This window comes from Malania oleifera, chromosome 8 (genome assembly GCF_029873635.1).
Source record: "Malania oleifera isolate guangnan ecotype guangnan chromosome 8, ASM2987363v1, whole genome shotgun sequence".
Classification (NCBI taxonomy): domain Eukaryota; kingdom Viridiplantae; phylum Streptophyta; class Magnoliopsida; order Santalales; family Ximeniaceae; genus Malania; species Malania oleifera.
In genome coordinates, this window is record NC_080424.1 from 85,228,966 (window position 1) to 85,237,515 (window position 8,550).

Below are 8,550 nucleotides of genomic sequence, written 5' to 3' on the forward strand. Positions count from 1 at the left end.
GGTCATCCAGCTAGGGTAGATCCCGCCTACAGGCCGCACAACCTTGTCATGAGGGGTTAAATCATGACATACAGTTATCAACGTGGAAGTTTTCAATTATTATTATGTATATACAAATTTACAGAGACAGAGAATATAATTATGTACCTTAGAAGAATTTTGAGTAGAAACCTAAAGTAAAGATATGTTAGGCAACATGGAAAAGGTGGTGGTTTATATTTCTTTGTATTGTATTTACAGATTTAGTTATACATGGTTATACATTAATAGATTTTCATAGTATTGTAACTCATTTGCCAAACACTAGCAATAGCATATTTCATCTTACTAAGTGTTGGCTCATACCATTACTTTAACATTTTTCAAGTGATCCAGGTAAGCGAGCAGATCAGGCTTGCAGGTAGAGGGCTTCAGTACTGCCCTATTGGTAGGGTAAGTAGTTTTGAGACTATTTATGTATAGCCCTATCCAGTTGAGGGAAATTTTGGGAAACAATCATATATGTATATTTTAGGGGAAACATTTTAACACTCTGGTATTGTATATTTTCTAGATTGTGTTTATATGAATTCCGCTTCTCGCTACTTAGGTTGACGGTTTGGTTTAATTTAGTAGGTATTAGAGCATTATAAATTCCATAGTATATATATATATATATATATATATATATATAGATATATATATAATAATAATAATAATAATAATAATAATAATAAATAACAGAACTAGAAAATAAATAATTGGTCGTTACAGTTTGGTATCATTGCCTAGGTTGTTAGGTTCTGTAGACTTTAGAATGCAGCGGAAGCAATACCGGAGTATAGGAAAGGATTTGAGGTTTGTTCTGTGGTCTGGGTATAGGATTACCATGGTGGTTTCTATGTTTTTCCTAGGGTGATGATTTTAGGAAAACCATAGTAAACTATTGTTAGGTCGTGTGTCTAGGTGACAGAACTGGATTTTGAGTTAAGGTCAGGAAGGGTAGTTGATTTTGAATTGGCATAGGATAGGTCTGTGTAGGAGATAATGTGCTTAAGTGTGCTTCTTGTTTTTAAGATGGACTTGGGAAGCAGTGGAACGAATGCTGGGGAGGATAGGCCAGGACCTTCCAGCATGGGTGGTGATACTGACGCAGTACTACGCAGCGTCACCCAGTAAGTGATGGTTGAGATGGCCAGGAGCTCTGGAGAGTGTGGCTGTTTGATCGAACAGTTTACGTGGATGAAGCCCCCATCCTTTGCTGGAGGAGATGACCCAATTGTAGTTGAGAATTGGGTCTAGGACATCGAAGAGACGTTGGCAGTGCTTCCTTGTTCGGATGAGTAGAAGGTAGTATTTGCAGCATTTAAGCTGTTAGGGGATGGGAAGCGCTGGTGGAGATCAGCGTGATTGATAGAGGAGCAGAGGTTGGTACCAGTACCAATGAAATGGGACTGATTCAAGGAACTATTCTTTGAGCGGTATTTCCTTGCTATCGTTCAGAACACGAAGGCATTAGAATTTATGCACTTGGTACAGTGGCAGATGTCGGTATCTCAGTATGCGGCTCGATTTATCGAGTTGTCGCATTTTGCTCCACATATAGCACCTGATGAAGAGAAAAAGGCAAGGAAGTTTAAATAGGGACTGAGGCAGAACTTGTTTGAGCAGGTGATTGGCTTCAAAGCTCAAACATTTACGGAGGTTGTAGAAAGAACTGCGATCATTAAAAGTAGTATATAGAGGGGTATAGCGGCTCGGAGTCAGAGGAAGAGGCCTACGCCTCTGGGTTTCCAGGCTGGCTCCAGTAGGGGTCCATGGAGAGGAGGTTGTGATAAGGGAGATCAGAAGCAGATGAAAGGACCTCGTGGGAATCATGGTGCGCTGATTGTCCCGGTATGTTAGATGTGCGGGAGATGTCATTTTGGGGAGTGCTGGGTAGGGAGAGATGCTAGCTTTCAATATGGAAGTCCCAGCCACATGGCACGTGCGTGCCCAGAACTGCCAGATCAGGTCCCAATTCCCAGGCCCTGTCGGGGAGGATATCAGGCTCCTCGTGGAGGATAGCAGAGGAATGTGGCCCCGGTAAGGGGTTACGTGTTGATGCCGGGTGATGCTGAGGCTGCCGTGGATGTGGTGATAGGTACTTTTACTATTTTACTCCAGTAGTGCGAGATTTTCTTAATGTATTTCCAGAGGAGCTACCAGGGTTGCCTCTTGAACGTGAGGTGGATTTTCCCATAGATTTACCTCCAGTGAGGCACCGATTTCTAAGGTTCCTTATCATATAGCTCCAGCTGAGTTGGGAAAATTGAAGAATCAGTTACAAGATTTGCTGGATAAGGGATTTATATGACCCAGTGTATCACCATGGGGAGCTTCAATGTTATTTGTAAAGAAGAAATACGGGTCTTAAAGGATGTATATTGATTATAGAGAAATCAACAAGGTTACTATTAAGAATAAATATCCTCTACCCCATATAGACGATTTGTTTGATCAGTTCCAGGGTACGCGGGTGTATTCCAAGATCGACCTCATATCAGGTTATCATCAGGTGAGAGTAAAGGCAGAGGACGTTGCAAAGATAGCCTTCAGGACCAGGTATGGGCACTATGAATTTCTCGTTATGCCATTTGGTCTGACGAATGCCCCAGCCGTGTTTATGTATTTTATGAATAGAGACTTTCACCCATATCTGGACCAGTTATGGTTTTTATTAATGATATACTAGTTTACTTAAGGAGTTTTTAGGATCATGAGATGCATTTGAGACAGGTACTACAAACTCTCAGGGAGGAAAAGCTTTATGCCAAGTTTAGCAAGTGTGAGTTCTAGCTTAAGAAGGTTGCATTTTTAGGCCACGTGATCTTATGAGATGGTATATCAGTGGATCCCAGCAAGATTGATGCGGTAGTGAATTGGACCAGGCCAAAGAACGTGCAAGAAGTCAGGATTTTCTTGGGATTGGCAGGTTATTACTGTCGATTTGTGGAGGGATTTTCGGGTTTGTCTCGACCTCTCATGCATTTGACCAAGAAGAATGTCAGGTTTATGTGGGATGAAGAATGCGAACAAAGTTTCTAAGAACTAAAGCAACGGCTCGTCACTACACCAGTACTAACGATACCATCAGAAGGTGATGGGTATGTGATTTACAATGACGTGTCTTTGAAAGGACTCGGTTGTGTACTGATGCAGCATGGTAGGGTGGTGGCGTATGCATCCAGGTAGTTGAAAGAATATGAAAAGAACAACCCTACTCATGATCTAGAATTGGCTGCGGTTGTACATACACTAAAAATGTGGAGACATTACTTATATGGTGAGAGGTGTGAAATATTTTTTGACCATAAGAGCCTAAAGTACTTCTTTACCCATAAACAGTTGAATATGCTCCAGAGGAGATGGTTAGAACTCATCAAGGATTATGACTATATCATCAGTTACCACCGTGGTAAAGCAAATGTGGTGGCTGATGCTTTGAGCCGTAAATCAGAAGATACAACACAACTAGCAGCAGTAGTTCAGCACCCAATTCAAATGGATTTGGAAAGGCTCGGTGTGGAATTAGTAGCAAATGGTGCTCATGCATTTATTGTCAGTCTAGTTGTATAACCTACACTATATGAAAGGATTAAAGTTGCTCATAGGGATGATCCATAATTAGCAGGAGTAATTGCCAGAATACAAGATGGACAGGGAGACGAATTCAGTATTTCTGACGATGACGCTTTAAGATTTCGCACCAAATTGTGTGTGCCTGCGAATGACAGCATTAGGAGAATGATTTTAGAAGAGGCGCACAGATCTCTATACACTGATAATCCATGGAGTATGAAAATGTATAGGGATCTACGAGAGTATTTCTGGTGGAGTGGTATGAAGAGGCAAATAGAAAATTTTGTATAGCAGTGCTTGACATGCCAGCAGGTTAAGGCTGAGCACTAGAGGCCAGCTGGTCAGTTGCAGCCACTTTTCATTCCTAAATTGAAGTAGGACCACATATCCATGAATTTTGTTACTGGGCTACCACCGGCGCCACATGGTCAGAATGCCATCTGGGTAATTGTTGATAGGTTGACAAAGACAGCTCATTTCCTACCTATTAGAATTAGCTACCCTATGAACAGGCTAGCAGAGATTTACATACAGGAGATTGTTCGACCCCATAGAGTACCGGTATCCATTGTCTCAGACCGTGATCCACATTTTACATCGCGGTTCTGGAGGAGGTTGCAGGAGGCACTAGGGACTCAGCTAGCATTCAGCACCACTTTCCATCCTCAGACTGACGATCAGACAGAGAGAACGATTCAGGTACTCAAGGATATGTTGCGAACGTGTGTTTTGGACTTTGGGGGTAGCTAGACTTAGTATATGCCATTGGTGGAATTTGCCTACAACAATAGCTATCAGGCTAGCATAGGCATGACTCCTTATGAAGCACTTTATGGTAAGAAGTGTCGTTCCTCTTTATACTAGAGTGAGATGGGTGAGAGGCGAGTTTTGGGGTCAGAAATAATTCAGCAGGCGTACGATAAAGTTCAACTCATTCGAGATAGAATTAGTGTAGCACAGAGTCAGCAGAAAAGCTACGCAGATACTCACCACCGAGAACTGGAATTTGAAATGGGTGATCATGTATTTCTAAAAATAGTACCACTAAAGGGAATTATGAGGTTTGGGAAGAAGGGTAAATTAAGCCCTACATTCATTAGCCCATTTAAGATACTCGAGAAGATTGGGTCAGTTGCCTATCGGCTGGCTTTACCATCATCTCTATTCAGAATTCATGACGTGTTTCATGTTTCTATGTTAAGGAAATACATCCTAGATTCTTCCCATATCATCAGCTATGTAGAATTGGAACTCAGTGATGATCTGGCATATAAAGAAGCTCCAGTGCGAATTTTAGATAGAAAAGAATAGGAATTGCGCAATAAAAAGATACTACTAGTAAAAGTCCTGTGGAGGAATCACACGGTAGAAGAAGCCTCATGGAAGCTTGAAAATGAGATCAGACGAAAATATCCCTACTTGTTTGGTGAATACAGAAAAGATGTATAATTAAGGTAATAGTAATTTTATCTTGTTTAACATAGTGGAATTGTAATGTAGTGTATAGGATAGGTAGTATTTTGGTTTTGGAGGAATTTTCTTTTATACTTGTAACTCTTAGAACTACCCATGTAACTACGGTATTCCTCCCCATAAGTGAGTGCAGGTAATAAAATAAGTAGATCGTTTTGCCTTTAAGAAATGATGTGTTATATGAATATTAAATTTTGAGAACAAAATTTTATAAGGAGGGGAGAATGTAACAGCCCGAAGAATAATGGTATTAAAATAAATAAAGAGAGAGGGGAATGGGAATAGTAATGGAAGGAGGCAGCCAAGAAGCGTTCGTCGACGACATTTCACTTTGGAAATAATAATCCCAAGAAATTTTTCAGGACTCGTCGACAAACACAGGGGATTCGTCGACGAGGATAACATAGGGTCTCGACGACGAAGGCATAATTCGTTGACGAGCATACAAGATGGCCTCGTCGACGAAGACAAGTTTTGTCAATAAGAAGATGCCGAGAGAGGATTTTTGGAAGTCTGAAATTCATCGATGAGGGTGCAGGTTCATCAACGAACTTTCTACAGGACTCGTCGACGAGGTGACGTGGCTCGTAGATGAATCCCATAGTATAAATAGCCTAAATCCGGGTTAAATGCATAATTTTTTAGGGAAATTCTCTCATTTTCTCTCTCCTATGGTCTCTCCATTCTCTCTCTTCGATTTTAGCCCCATTAGCCACCAGATGGATGATCAAAGGCCACCACAACACTCTTGGGGAACTTTTCTCCAAGTCTGCTGGAGCGAATCGTCGGTGGGACGAAGTTGGATTTCATCTCAAATTCAGGATAAGGTCTTTTAAGCAAAATTTGACTTTCCAGCAGTTGTAGGAAATGCTGTAGATGTATAAATAGTAATATTTTGTTCTGAAACATATGGTTTTCAAGGTGTTGAGTGGAGAACCCTGCGGGTGTTGGACCCGTCATAGTAAGGGATTTTTAGCAGGAATCAAGTAAGGGAAATATGCTATGCTAGATAGTTCTAGAATGATTTTCAGTATGAAATGTATATTTTCACCAGGTTATTATTCACTATAGAACTTTATACAGTTTATCAATTATGAATAATATGTTTTAAATTACTGTGTGGCTTGAGAATATAGATATAGTACAGAAACATGTTTTACAGTATTTTTTAGAGTTATGTTTTACAAAATATATAGACAGTGGATATGTTTTATAGCAATTACAGAATACCATGATTATACAGTTTACAGTATCATGACATACAAACTTACAGTTAATTACAGAAACACAGATGATATAGATACAGTTTACTACAGTGTCATGGTTAATACAGTTTTTATAGAATCATGGTAAAATAGATAGTTATATATAGAAATGTATTATATAGTATCAGACCCTATTGGACCATTATAGTTTATAGAGCACAATACCATAGCTATATACAGTATAGATTGCAACCACCTATTCAGATAATATGTGGTAAGTAGGTCGATCGTATAGTGCCCACATGTGGACAGGCTCCCTATCAGATATGGGTAGAGGATGGCAGATCAGACCGTTGAAGTATAGTGGTTTATCCTAGTCAGCCAGCCAAGGTAGATCCCTTCTACGGGCAGCATAACCCTATCATAAGGGGTTAAATCATGACATACAATTATCCACAGGGAAGTTTTCAATTATTATTATATATATACAAATTTACAGAGATAGAGAATATACTTATGTACCTTAGAAGTATTTTGAGTAGAAACCTAAGGTACAGATATGTTAAGCAACACAGAAAAGGTGGTGGTTTATATTACTTGTATTGTATTTACAGATTCAGTTATACATGATTATTTAGTAACAGATTTTCATAGTATTGTAACTCATTTTCCACACACTAGTAATAGCATATTTTGTCTTACTTAGTGTTGGCTCATCCCATTACTTTAACATTTTTCAAGTGATCCAGGTAGGCGAGCAGATCAGGCTCGCAGGTAGAGGGGTTTTAATACTGCCCTAACAATAGAGTGAGTATTTTTTAGAGTATTTATGTATAGCCCTAGCCAGTTGAGGGAAATTTTGGGAAATAGTCATATATGTATATTTTGGGGGAAACATTTTAGCACTCTGGTATTGTATTTTTTCTTGATCGTGTTTATATGAATTTTGCTTCTCACTGGTTAGGTTGACGGTTTGGTTTAATTTAGTAGGTATCAGAGCATTATAAATTTCATAGTATATATATATATATATATATAAATAATAATAATAATAATAATAATAAATAACAGAACTGGAAAATAAATAGCAAGTCATTACAGAGGGAGAGAGAGAGAGAGAGAGAAAGAGAGAAAAGGGTTGCATGCAAGACTTCATGTTGGACTATTTATACACCTGCCTTCGTTCATGAAATACATCACTTCATCAACGAGGCCAAGTTGAGAGTTCATTGACAAACACTTATTCATCATCTAGGAGTTTTAGACCCTAAAATAGCCCCTTTCGGTAATTCCTCGTTGACGAGACACGTGTTCTCATCGATGATCTCAATAAGCCGCTTCGTCGATGAACTCTTCTCATTCATTGACAAGATCCTGCTTTGACCCCATTTAAAATTTCCTTTTTCTTTCCTTCTTTTATTATTTAATTGCTATAATTCACTAGGTCTCTACACTCCAAGTAATCTTGGGCAGCACGAATTAAACCTCTATGAGCCTATAAATACATGGTTTATGAAATCAAAACTCACCAAGAATTAAAAATCAGCAATCAAGCTCTCTTTGCTCTCTCTTGCACACATCCTTGCTGAAGTTTTGTTACTGAGTATTGCTGAGATTTAATCACTGAAATTGAGCAAAAATTATGAATCTTCAATCAAAGAAAGAAGATCTTGATGATAAATTCTTTTAAGCTTTAATTTCATTCCATATTAATATTTACTTTGAAGTATATTAGTGATTTCAATTGTACTAACTAGCTCTATGTGAGAGCATCTCTTATACACAAAGAAATTTGTTCTTGAAAATCTTGTAGTTTCTTTGATGGTCCAGGTTGTTGGATTGTTGTGCCAAGCGTAGGGTTTTGCTTGGAGGGGGGCTCCACCATGAAGGAGGGATTGTAATGTTTTGCTCCATCCGGAAAGGAGTTGTATAGTGGAAACCTTAGGTGGTATTGGCCTAAGGTGAGGACGTAGGTTGGGTATAAGTCGAACCTCATAAAAAATCTCAGTCTCACTCTCTTCCCTACTCTTATTTAATTTTTTGTTTATATTAACTGCATGGTTGGATTTTCATTCTTGATCATATATACTATGTGGATTGAAAATTAAATAAACCAAGGTTTAATTTGTTTTTGGGATTGCGGAAACCAAAAGGGAGTACGTTGTTTGATCAATATAAATTGCAGAAACTTCAAAGGGAGTATGTTGATTACTTAACACCCAAGACAAATTAACTAAAAGTTTATCTAAAGTCTGAGTTGTTGGAAGTTTGA